This window comes from Phoca vitulina, unplaced genomic scaffold, assembly GCF_004348235.1.
Source record: "Phoca vitulina isolate PV1807 unplaced genomic scaffold, GSC_HSeal_1.0 scaffold6, whole genome shotgun sequence".
In the NCBI taxonomy this organism is placed as follows: Eukaryota; Metazoa; Chordata; class Mammalia; order Carnivora; family Phocidae; genus Phoca; species Phoca vitulina.
Genome location: NW_022589709.1, coordinates 36314677 through 36328669, shown reverse-complemented (window position 1 = coordinate 36328669; position 13993 = coordinate 36314677). Strand labels below are relative to the sequence as shown.

Genomic DNA, 13993 nt, shown 5'->3' with positions numbered 1-13993 from the left:
GAAACCACTCCAATGAATGCTTCTGCAATCCTGAATTCAAGTTTCTCAAAAATCAAATGTTATGTCACACCTTTTACTTTGGTTCATGCTTTTCTCCCCGGTGCCTTGAAAACCTTTGCTTCTGTTTTTTACCTAACACTGACTGGTCAACTTAGACTGAGTTCCAACCATCCTGCTTTTGGAAAGCCTGGTCTGACCCCACTGGCTGGGTTAGGTGCTCCTCTCCATCCAACAGCATTCCAAGCATATCTCTAATAACCGTAATACTTGAAAGGATTTGCCCCATTGTAAGTGATCTGAGGGCAGAGAGTGTGTATACCTTTTCATCTTTTCTTCCCTTGCTTTGGCACAGTGCTTGTCACTATGGGCACTGAAGGAATGGCTGTTGAACTAAACCAAAGTTCAGAATCAAACATTCCAGAAGAGGTCTGAGGAAACGGGAGATTGCCAATATACCATAGAGTTGATCCTGTGCTACAATTAAATTTGGAGTGCTTTGTCCAAGCATTTACCCCACGTATCTTGCCTCTAAGCTCTAATTATGTTCCTTCCTTCCCACTGCATACTTCTTCCCAACATCGCATGCTAAAATCCTACCCATGCTTCAAAGTCTCCAGCAAATTACCTGTTCTCAATGAATTTCTTATTTTTCAACTGGATATTATTCCTGTGACTCTAACCCATAGATTTGTTGTTGTTGTTGTTTTTATGACATTTATTCAGCTTTCCCATTATTTATATATTTATCTCCTATCCATCTTTGTGCTCTTATATTAGCTATCATTAAAAGCTTTATACATACTTAATACTCTATAAATAGTTCTTTAATTGAATGCAGTTAACCTAAGGCAAAACCAATTTGTAGTAATGATATACTGGTAATAGATTATAAATATTACCTTGTTAAGGTCATGACCTATAAAGAAATAAATGTTTTCTTTAAAAAAACATAAGCTATATGAATTTGTATTTTCACATGAATGTTAATAGTGGCTTTATTTGTAACAGTCTACAGGTGGAAATAACTCCAATGTCCAAAAACAAATTAATGAATAAACAATAAAAATGAACATGCAACAACAGGGATGAATCTGAAAATAATAATGCTGAGTAAAACAAAGAGTATTACTGTATGATTCCATTCATATAAAACTCTAGAAAATGCAAACTAATCTCTAGAGACCAAAAGCTGATCTCTGGTTGCTTGGGAATGGGGGAGGGTTAGGCGGGAAGCATTATCAAAGGGCATGAGAAACTCTTGGGGATGATGGAAATGTTCACTGTCCTGATTCTGGTGACAGTTTAAAGGTATACATATTATGTCAAAACTTACTAATGTGTACTTATTACTTTGTACACATTATCATGTATAATCATCAATTATATCTCAATAAAGCTGTTTTTAAAATTCCTCTTTAAAAAGAATTTGTGATAAATAATTTGATCTGGTTCTTTTATATATTTTTGTACATGGTGAGCCAATTGAAGAGGACAAACTGCACTAAAAGTCTTAGAACTATTTTAATATGAGAATGAGAACTGTTAATACTAATCTGTTTTGAATATTAAAGCAGATTCTTCTACCTGGCAACACATATGTGTTAGAATGATCTATAATTCAGACTCCTTCTAACCATTGATCAATTTGTGTGAAGTTATACATGCCTCTTCATTTTAATTACTTCACTATTTTGTAATCAAAAAAATTAAAGCCAGGTTATTAGAATTCTTATTCATTTTCTTCCAAGAGAATCCTGTGTTGGGTTTTAATCCCGTCAAGAGATGGTGCTGATCATGCTCATCCTCCCATGGAGTACTCCGGAGTACTCCGAGGGTCCCACCCCTGTAGCCCAAGGGGTAGAGCCTGCTAAGATTCCAAAAGAGGCTTGAGTTGAGAGTAACTTCTCCACCTAATTGACCAGGATTAGGAATCTGCCCTCATCCCTGGCCTCCCCTAGGATTTGCCACATGACAAGACATTCTGATCCAATCCACAAGATATTTACTGACCATAAGTAAATGGTATGTATTTCTATGTCCTTACAGATACAGACCATGAAGTCCCACCAACATACCTGTAAGGATTACTTCTGTGAAATCAGATGTGGCCATATGTGCATCAGAGCCCTCAGCTAAGTCTGTGGTAAGAGGCCAGATGAAGGAACATTCTACAAGAAGGAGGTCCCTGAAGATAAGGGATAAGGCCCAGTGGACAAGGTTAGGAGGAAAACATTACAGCCTCTGCCCGTTCTCTAGCCACCAGTCCATTCTGTCACCAAGAAGCCAGAGCTCAGTTCCTTGGTTGCTGGAGCTTTTAAGATTTCAAGGAAAATCTAAGTAGCCCCTAAAGAATGAGATATCCACCTCCCCTTATTCTCTGGTAAATTCCATCCATCACTGAAGGAACAAATACACAGTCTTTTTGTTCCGCTCCTCCCCAAAGAACCTTATCTTTTTTTGGTGAATCCTACTTCCTCTGTTCAGGAAGAATAGATGTAAAGCTTGAGAAGTTAGGATGTATGTAGCATGTTAGACATTGTATCAGGGTCCACTTTTCTCATCCATGCTTTTGCCTACCAGTTCTGGGCACAACTGAAGTGTGTGATTATTCTTGATGATCTCACCTCTTCACTTCCATTTAGTATCCCCCTTCCTTTTTCTCACATTCCACTACTGGGCTACACAGAACTACTTGTAATAAAACATTTTAGGGTTGAAAGGAACATTAAAAGTCATCTATTACAACCACTAGAGAGATTCTCCTGAAATCCTTGTCAAACAGGGACAACTGGCTTACACTGTAAAACTATTTTAGCTAACTGAACAAAAGAATCCATGCCAGTAACCAATGTGAGAAGACTGAAAGAGATTCTTGGGCTTTTCTCTTCTCCTAGGCAACCAACATGTTATAATGATGATTCACTAAAGATAATATTTGATTCAATACTTCAGGGAAGAAGGGAAAAGATAATATGATGAAGGATGGAGGAATGCTGTAATTTTTTTTTTTTTTTTGGAGCAGGTAGGAATAGCTATTTATTCTATGCATAAGTCTTGATCTCACTTACTATTTTCATTAACCAAGAAAACCTTCTAGATGGTAGCAGGAGAGCAATACAGAAAAAAGCAAGGATTTAAGTCCCAAGAATGTTATTTTCTAAATTGGAACCTAACCTAGAAAATCACAATGAAATATGCCAAGAGACCATTTGTGACCAATGATTAGTATGCCACCATATATTTACATTGTAAAGATGCACTCTTGCATAATTAGCTCTCAACAAGTATAAAAGCATGCCTTGATGCACTAAGGCATCATTTTATTTATTTTTCTATATGATGTTCATATAAAAGTAAGTTATGCTTTATTCAACCATATACCAGATACTTCTCATTTCTAATAGTGTCAGTATGTTTTTATTGGTAAAAATAAAATATATGAAAACTATATTTTGACCAAATAACACTATATCTGTTGCTGTTGTTGCTTTTAACTTTGAAAAGTTAATTTCACATTTCATTTTCACTATATTACAATCTGTGAGATGGATAGCATCTGTTATTAGCTAGTTATCTGTGGTGCCATATCTGGGATGTGTATCCTGGGTTCCACCTCTGGGCTGTCTTTAGCTCAAAAATGTACTTTGAGTGGACTGCACCCCTCTGTGAGCCCTCACTTAGGTCCTGCTGATGGTCTTTACAGAAACTGATTGAAATCGCAAATGGAATCTATCTGTTACCTTTTCTCATCAGTTTGCCACATGTCCTGTTCCACAAACTCTTCTCAGGAGACAGGAGCCAAAAGTGCAACTCTGTCATGTCAATCATTTGACAAACATTTTCCAAGGGAAATGAATATGTTAAACTCCACATACAGTGTACAAATATGCTGAATCTATCTAAGGTCTCAGATCTAGAAAGTGGTATGAAAAGAACAAGTGAAACTGTATTTTCTTCTTTTGGAAGCATTAAAGATGTCTTCTTTAATTATTACACCAAAGATTCTCTAACCGACAACATATGCTTGCTAATAATTTTTGTCTTGCAGGAATATGAATGTTTTCTAATGGGAGGCATTTAAATGCCTTAGTTGAAGATTGAGTCAAAGAAAAGCTCTCTTTTGGATTCATCTCAACATCTATCAGGTGGTATTATTTTTCCAATAGACTTTTATGCTATCCTTTGCTTTCGAAAGAGCTTATGTCCAACCTATAATTATTTTCTGCTAATTAGAGTAATTCATGGTTAATTATTCAAAATGATTCCTCTTCAAAATCAAATCCATTTCTTGTCATGACATTAAAAAAAGATACAAATAAAATATCAGGATGCAAATTTCTGTCAGAAGGGAATACTTTTTAAAAAATTTTCTTTAAATAGCATTAAAATCTTTCTCTACCAGCAAAGGCTCCATGATTGCCTACTTTAATTAATGTGAGCTAGAGAAGGGCAAATGAACCATGAAGTGATGACTGTCAATGTTTTTGATAATTACTAAAGATTAGTTATATTGACTATATTGGAATGAGTAATTTGCTATATCCTTAAAGAAGAGTTGCAAAGCAGTAAGACCTAAAAAGGGAAAGGGCAAACAGTGAATATGTGAGCTTGAGACCCTGGATGTCTAAAGACATACTTTGAAGATATATGCCTCTTTGTGGACTCTCGGGTGTCTGAATCTTCCTTTCCTGGTATTGTCCTGGTCCTGCTTACTCAAGAGGCAGCTCCTTTCCTCTGGCATCTCCTAGGGAAGCCCTGGAGCTCCCTCTTTTTCCAAGCAAGGATCATGCTTTGCCTGTATTTGGACCATTACCCCACTCTGATCTCACTCTCCATTTTGTTCTATTCCAATTTTTGTATGAATCCCAACTGTCTTTCCTGAGAGGGAAAGGTTCTCCTCTACCTACATTTTTCTTAGGCTATACTTAGTTGTTTTTTTTAATATGATTTTTTTAAAATTTTATTGTGTTATGTTCATCACCATACATTACATCATTAGTTTTTGATGTAGTGTTCCATGATTCATTGTTTGCGTATAATACCCAGTGCTCCATTCAATATGGGTCCTCCTTAATACCTATCACCAGGCTAACCCATCCTCCTACCCCCCTCCCCTCTAGAACCCTCAGTTTGTTTCTCAGAGTCCATAGTCTCTCATGGTTGGTCTCCCCCTCTGATTTCCCCCTCTTCATTTTTCCCTTCCTACTATCTTCTTCTTTTTCTTTTTTTTTAATATATAATGTATGATTTGTTTCAGAGGTACAGGTCTGTGATTCATCAGTCTTACACAATTCACAGCGCTCACCATAGCACATACCCTCCCCAATGTCTATCACCCAGCCACCCCATCCCTCCCACCCCCCACCACTCCAGCAACCCTCAGTTTGTTTCCTGAGATTAAGAATTCCTCGTATCAGTGAGATCATATGATACATGTCTTTCTCTGATTGACTTATTTCGCTTAGCACAATACCCTCCAGTTCCATCCACGTGGTTGCAAATGGCAAGATTTCGTGGGGTTTTTTTGATGGTTGCATAATATTCCATTGTGTGTGTGTGTGTGTGTGTGTGTGTGTGTGTGTGTGTATACATACCACATCTTCTTTATCCATTAATCTGTTGATGGACATCTTTTTTAAAAACCTTTTTTATTTTTCATTTTTAGAGTCATATTCTATCTCTTCATTGTAGTTAACCTTATTTTTTGTATATATTTAAGTTGTTCTCTCTTTAAAATTTTGGGATACAGTTTCTTCCAACAGACCAAAATAAACCCTAAATCTCTAGTGTATGGCTTTGTTCTAGTCTCCTGCCTGATCACATTCTCTCCCTTTTTTTTTTTTTAATTTCTCTTCTTTCTTTTTTCAGCCAACTTCTTATCTTATCAATTCCTTTTATAAAATATTTTCTAATTTTCATCTTTACAGTCATATTCCATCCCTTCATCATATTTACACTTATTTTTGTACATATATTTGACAAAATATAGCATCCTTTCTTGATTAAAACTCTTCAGTGTAGGGATAGAGGGTACCTACCTCGATATCATAAAAGCCATCTATGAAAAACCCACAGCGAATATCATTCTCAATGGGGAAAAACTGAGAGCTTTTCCCCTAAGGTCAGGAACACGGCAGGGATGTCCACTATCACCACTGCTATTCAACATAGTTCTAGAAGTCCTAGCCACAGCAACCAGACAACAAAAAGAAATAAAAGGCATCCAAATCGGCAAAGAAGAAGTCAAACTCTCACTCTTTGTAGATGGTATGATACTTTATGTGGAAAACCCAAAAGACTCCACCCCAAAACTGCTAGAACTCATACAGGAATTCAGTAAAGTGGCGGGATATAAAATCAATGCACAGAAATCAGTTGCATTTCTATACACCAACAACAAGACAGAAGAAAGAGAAATTAAGGAGTTGATCCCATTTACAATTGCACCCAAAACCATAAGATACCTAGGAATAAATCTAACCAAAGAGGCAAAGGATCTGTACTCAGAAAACTATAGAATACTCATGAAAGAAATTGAGGAAGACACAAAGAAATGGAAAAATGTTCCATGCTCATGGATTGGAAGAACAAATATTGTGAAGATGTCAATGCTACCTAGAGCAATCTACACATTTAATGCAATCCCTATCAAAATACCATCCACCTTTTTCAAAGAAATGGCACAAATAATCCTAAAATTTGTATGGAACCAGAAAAGACCCCGAATAGCCAGAGGAATGTTGAAAAAGAAAAGTAAAGCTGGTGGCATCACAATTCCAGCCTTCAAGCTCTATTAAAAGCTGTAGTCATCAAGACAGTATGGTACTGTCACAAAAACAGATGCATAGATCAATGGAACAGAATAGAGAGCCCAGAAATGGACCCTCAACTCTATTGTCAACTAATCTTCGACAAAGCAGGAAAGAATGTCCAGTGGAAAAAAGTCTCTTCAACAAATGATGTTGGGAAAATTGGACAGCCACATGCAGAAGAATGAAACTGGACCATTTCCTTACACCACACACAAAAATAGACTCAAAATGGATGAAAGACCTCAATGTGAGACAGGAGTCAATCAAAATCCTAGAGGAGAACACAGGCAGCAAACTCTTCGACCTCAGCTGCAGCAACTTCTTCCTAGAAACATCGCCAAAGGCAAGGGAAGCAAGGGCAAAAATGAACTCTTGGGACTTCATCAAGATAAAAAGCTTTTGCACAGCAAAGGAAACAGTCAACAAAACCAAAAGACAACCGACAGAATGGGAGAAGATATTTGCAAATGACATATCAGATAAAGGGCTAGTATCCAAAATCTATAAAGAACTTATCAAACTCAACACCCAAAGAACAACTGATCCAATCAAGAAATGGGCAGAAGACATGAACAGACATTTTTCCAAAGAAGACATCCAAATGGCCAACAGACACATGAAAAAGTGCTCAACATCGCTCAGCATCAGGGAAATCCAAATCAAAACCTCAATGAGATGCCACCTCACACCAGTCAGAATGGCCAAAATTAACAAGTCAGGAAATGACAGATGTTGGTGAGGATGCGGAGAATGGGAACCATTATACTTAGTTTTCTATATACATTTTTTGAGTACCTTCAGTGTGCAAAGTCCTAAAGTTGTATAATTTAAATGAAGCAAGTTGAACATGTCAACTGTGTATGACATAAACAGTTCTATTAGATTCAAACAAAGAGAATAAAATTATAGATGCATAAATGTAAGCATAAGAAAAAAAAGATCTTTAGAAATGGCAGCTACTTCTGGGATTCAGGAGACAAGAGAAGAAAATTATCTATCTGGGAAATGCCGAAATCATTGCTAAAGGAAAGCAAACTACTTGCACTTTGATGAGGACTGATTACCACCTTGTTCTTAATCTTCACTAAAACTCCTCAACTTATTTGCTTCTAGAACCCACCCACCAGTGGGAATACAGCTCAACTTTTATAATAAAAATTAACTTTAGAAAATTTTTCTTGAGCACCTAGATTTTCTTAACAGCCATGACAAAAACTAGGAAAACAACACAATTAGGTGGTAAGTGACCTTATAATGTCTGTGATGAGGACAGTCATGCTTGCTAAATAGTCCATGAGTCCCTCTTCAGTTTTGATGGAGCCATGTGACTTGTTCTGGCCTCTGGATTATGAGCAGATTTACCAGGTGTCAAAGCATTTAACTGCCAATGGGAGGAGACCTTCTAGTGGGCTCTTTCATCACCATGACAACAAAAGATGCTATGTGTTGAGATGGCAGATTCAGATGTAAGTGGCCTTGATTGCTCAGTCACCACATGGAGGATAATGCTCTAGAGAGTTACCTGGGCTCCCAGTTACTTTGCTGTCTTCAACATACAAAAGTCATGACATTAATCTGTTCTCTATGTGGCATAGGAGGGTCTCAAGGTACATCTTTGCAATGAATGAAAATGTTCCATATAGGCACATTTCTCATCTAAATGCCAGAGTTAAGTTTACAAAGGCAGCATAGTGGTGGGTCCTCAAATGCCCATCACCATAAATGCAAAACTCCCTTTTTGTGTTTGCAGAAGTAATTCCATATCTTCCATATTTGGAAGTCAGTATGAAAGACTGCATGTTGTTTATTAGGAGGGCCTTTTCTTTTAAAAGCTAAACAAATAATTAAAAAAAATTTATATTACTTTGCTTTCTATAGTTCATTGAACTATATAAGAAAGCAGAATGAAGGTAATAATGGATTTTTTACATCTATATGGAAAATTGCTTTGCTATTCAACTCTTTGAAACTGTTGCTAAATTCTGGCATTTTTGGTTTATATATCAAAAATAGTAATATAGGGGGGAGGAGCAAGGTGGCAGAGGAGTAGGAGACCTAAATTTCGTCTGGTCCCAGGAATTCAGCTAGATAGGGATCAAACCATTCTGAATACCTACGAACTCAACAGGAGATCGAAGAAAAGAATAGCAGCAACTCTCTGAACAGAAAAGCGACCACTTTCTGGAAGATTGAACAACTTGTCTGAAGTTCTAGAACTTCTGGAGAGAGTGGCTTAAGATTTGGATGCATATCCTTTCTAAAAGCTATTTAAAATATGAATGCATATGGACAAGGACAAGATCATAATATGGGAAAAGAAAGGGACTGACTTTTCAGAAGTAGACGGTTCCTTAAGCAAGGGCAGGGAAAAACAACTTGAAATAGCTTTGGAGACATGATCACTCAGAGAAAAGTTTCCAAGCCTGCTAAAATTTCTGGAAGTTATTTTCACAGAAAAACCCTGACAACCAGGACCTCGCAAGAATAAGAGAATTATGTTAATGAGGACTATGCTGGCAGTGGGATGAGATTAGAAGGAAACAGCTTTCCAGAAGTGGGTTCCTTGAGCTGCAAGCAGTATAGCTGTGGAACATCCCTGATTTCCAGGTTAGTCCAGACTTCAGTTTAAAATAAAAGGAATTTTAAAGAAGATGTGGCACACATACACAATGGAATATTACTCAGCCATCAGAAAGGATGAATACCCACCATTTGCATTGACATGGATGGAACTGGAGGGGATTATGCTAAGTGAAGTCAGTCAAGCAGAAAAAGACAATTATCATATGGTTTCACTCATATGTGGAACAAAAGCAATAGCACGGAGAACCATAGGGGAAGGGAAGGAAATCTGAAGAGGGAGAAATAACAGAGGGAGACGAACCATGAGAGATTGTGGACCCTGGGAAACAATCTGGGGGTTTCAGAGGGCAGGGGGGTGAGGGGAGGGGGTAACAGGGTCATGGGTATTGAGGAGGGCACATGCTGTGATGAGCACTGGGTGTTAACTAATGAATCAAGAACACTACATCAAAAATTAATGATGTACTTATACAGTGGCTAACTGAACATAATAAAAAAAAAGAATTTTAACTTGTTTAAAAGCCAAAAAAAAAAAAAATAGTAATATAATCATTCCTATCTGGATGAATATTCAAAGATTTGAAGAATTTTTATCATGACATTATTTAAATAAAATATTAGAGACCAGATAAATGTTCAATTATAGATTATTCATATATTTGGAACATTCATTTCATGACATATTTTGTAGGCATTTAACATGACAATGTAGAACATCAGCTTTCAGATGGGATACAGTAACATTCATTTATCTGATTAAAAATGGGAAGAGTTACAGCCAACATGATACAACTGTATGCATCTGCAAAACTATTTTATCTAGACTACAGCCTGATTTTCAAAATTTGAGCACATCCTTTGAATTTTGTATAAGTGAACATGTGAGTTGCTTCAGGGAAAAATAAATAGAAAACTACCCTGAAAAGAAGAATGCATGATAGGATAAGCAATAAAGGATAACTAAAGACAAAAGAAAATGATCTGCATCCCCAACTCATGGCAGCCACATAGAATTGTAGGGATTGACTTCAGAAGGTACACAGAGTGTTAAGACAAATGGTCAAAGCAACTTAGTAGGATGGATAGATATTGGAGTATGACTTGCTGTTATGAAAGCAAAGACTTATCTAACTTGAGATGCATTCACGTATATCTTTGTGAGGCTATATTTTCTTTCTTAGTGTAATTCCAGTTGCTGGTCATGGAATTTGTTTTTCTTTTCTTTCTTTGTTACTTTAAGGAAATTAAGGTCAGCCAAAACATTTTTACTCTCCACATTTGAATCTGAAGCACAACAATTTCCATTGAGGATTCTTGTGGAACTTCATTTTAGTTATGTTTTAATAAAGTCTTATTTGCATTGACTTCTGAGGTGGCATGGCATTCCCTCACTGATAAACTATTTGGGTTTAGTTTTTTTATGGAGAGATTTTAATTTAATATGATAGATTCAAACTTTCAGGTTTTATATGCATGCTGGGAAGCCTTTTAATAACTTGCAATAATAAACAAAATGAATTTGATTTTAGGGTAGACACTCTTGTAATTGGTATTTTTACCAACTCAGGGTGTTTATTTTTCCAAAAAAAAAAAAAAAATAAAGTGCATTCTTTCCATCCTTGCGGAATAAAGAGTAACGGAAGTGTAATTCCATAGTTGCAATGAAAAAAATTCATACAGATCTATTTCTTACTTTAGACATGATCCTTGCATAACTCAAAAAAAGGAATTTCCCCCATATCTTAAATTCATTTACCTTTCTGCATAGTTAGGGATCAAGGTATAATAAAATATTTTAAAAAATATATTAACAGGTAGTAGGTAAGGCTAGTATGGACTAAAAACCTGCATAGGAAATTATATTATTTTAACTTACAAAATTGTATATTTTCAATACTGAAAAATGGGGTTTTGAACACAGAAGTGATTTTGATAAATGACAGAATTCTGCCTAAGGCCATAGTAGAGACAAGAACAAGGAACATAAGAATAGGGAATCTACAAATTAGCATGTTATGATTATTCTCTTTCGTAGCATTTAAGAACAGCTTTGAAAAGTTCCAATGTCTTCAGCAGTTTAAACTTATTTCTACTGTACCTAAGTAGCATGTACTATAACTCAAATTGACAAGGTTGCCTGAGAAATATTGGCACAACTCTTCTATAGTGATGAGGCATTACTGAACAATATTTTTTGGATGATAAACAGTAATGGAAATTTGAGATTGAAATGGCCTTTTCAAGGGAGTAGGTCACACCTACGAAAACACAAGATAGGTATTTAAGTTTGTCTCTCATTCCTGGATATTGAGCTTCTTCAAGTGTTTGTGCGTTAGTCAATTTGACACCTCAAGGATCCCTAATTTTTATGAAGATGTCAGCATGCTGGTAACATTTTTTGAAAGATCTATTTAAAAAAAAAATTCTGTGTCTTACTTGCCCCAAGACTGAATATAATTTTTCATGATAGTTACAGGGCTGATGAAATACTGAATGGGTTGTGGGAGGAGGGGTTGCAGTTGGGGCAGGTTGGAGGAATATGAGGATTTCAATAATTTTCTGCAGTGATAATACTCTGTTTCAGTTCTCAAGAAACAAAAGTAATAGCTACTACTTAGTAGGCTTTGCTAAGAACTTGAGGAAAGAAAATCACTGAGCCTCAGTGTCTTCATCTGTATATAAGGGCAATGTCTAGCTCTCAGGTTATCGTGGGGGAAAAATTACACAATATATACAAAAGCCAGTCCAAGTTAAACTATATAAAGATTTCAAGGTTTAAAATCCACAGGTGTACTTTAATTAACTGAAAAACATTGAAAAGTCCTGCATGAGTTTTAACTTGTAGATGTGTGCTCCTGATGTGGTGAACACACTAAAGAAAAAAAAAAGGCTGTACCATTAAGAAAGGAGTCAGGGTGGAAAGAAACACTGCCTAATATAGATGTCATCTGTGTCATCAAAGACCCTGAAGGTCCCATACATTGCAACCCTTCAGCACATTCCAATACTGATCTGCCTTCACTTAAGATAGGGTTATGTCCCACTAAACCCATAAACCCATCATAAGTTGAAAATATTTTAATGCACCTAACCTATTGAACATCATAGCTTAGCCCAGCCTACCTTAAATGTCTCAGAACACTCACATTAACTTGCAGTTGGGCAAAACCATGTAACACAAAGTCTATTTTATGATAAAGTGTTACATATCTCATGTAATCTCTTGAGCACTACCCTGAAAGTCAAAAACGAAATGGCTATATGAGTTCAAAATGGTTTTAAGTGCATCAGTTGTTTACACCCTCATGATCGTATGGCTGACTGGGAGTTGGGACCCAATGCCCAGCATCAGGAGAGACTATTTTACTCCATAGCGCTAGCCTGTGAAAAGATCAAACTTCCAAGTGCCACTATTGTCTGCATGCATATTGCTTTCGCACCATCAGGAAAGCCCAAAAATCATTAAGTCAAATTATCATAAACTGGGGACTGTCTGTATGTAATCTCAGATGCCTTTGACCCATCACCAGTTGTTGCCACACTCACATTTTCTTATTGCAAATCTTATTTTTGTGTATTTCTAAATTCAGGTTTCAATGGTCAAATAATTTTATCAGGCTTGCAAAAAACTAATATAGTTAATAATATAGTCACTCAGGGGAAAGTGTAGTTGGAGGTTTTTTCTGATCTCATTTATATTACTTCTTTCATTGTAGCAAAGTTTTAGGTAGGCTTGTAAAATTGTCCTGCTTGTTTCCAGTACTAAAATAAACTTCTGAGGAGTTCATTTCTCTCTCTTGCCTGTATACAAATGTTGTACGATAAGTATTCCAAGAAGAGTCTGTTATCAGTATTGGTCTTTTCCCCAGAGCTTGTTTCCCTTCTAGTTTCTAAACTTGAGTATCTTGGAGTTCTCTTAGATTTTTCCCTTTCCATCTACAAATTTATATTCATCAAGTCCTATTTATACTTCCTTTTCATTTTTTAGGGAGGCTCTTCTTTCCTAGTTTACTGCTAATTTCATTCCAATGTCCCTCCAGTAATCTTCCACACAAACTCTGTCAACTCATTTTCCATGATAGTCCAACAAGCTAGGCAGGTCTCCTCCTTCACCAAATATCTGCTGACTTTGGGCAGGTGATTGTAGGAGTATGGGTGATTTTCTTTGGGCAAAGAAAACCTTGCAGTGGGGAAGTCTGGCTTGAGACCTGAATGATGAGAAGGGGGCTGCCGTGAGAGGCCGTGATGGGGGTGCAAGCTTGATGTGTGTGAGAAAAAGGCGGCTAGCAAACAGGACATGGGCAGTGAGAAGAGAGGCCCAGAGGTGGGAAAGTAGCCAGGTCATACAGGGCCTCATGGAGACTGCCATTTTTTTTTAAGTATGCTGGAAAATCATGGAGGGATTTTAAGCAAGGGGAATGACAGGATCTGATTTACTTTTTAAATGGTCACTCTGGTTGCTCATAGATGGATGCTGTGGAGATAGAGTCAAGGGAGCCTTCCTAAACACTCCTTCCTCTGAACTTCCTGAAATTCCTTCTCTTACTCACTTGACTTTTACATATATGTAATCTTGTATTATTCCACTTTAGGTGTGT

At 36.7% G+C, this 13993-nt stretch overlaps 1 protein-coding gene and 1 long non-coding RNA gene across 6 annotated transcripts in view; one reads left to right on the top strand and one right to left on the bottom strand.

The window, feature by feature from the left end:
* The window catches only part of LOC116632237, a 96603-nt gene extending 91611 nt beyond the window's left edge, over positions 1 to 4992 (top strand). The window contains exon 3 of the long non-coding RNA XR_004299370.1: positions 2047 to 4992. This is a non-coding gene — a long non-coding RNA (uncharacterized LOC116632237). The remainder of the gene's footprint in view (positions 1 to 2046) is intronic.
* The window catches only part of KIAA0825 (KIAA0825 ortholog), a 396162-nt gene that overhangs the window by 63371 nt on the left and 318798 nt on the right, over positions 1 to 13993 (bottom strand). The gene's annotated exons all lie outside the window — the stretch shown is intronic.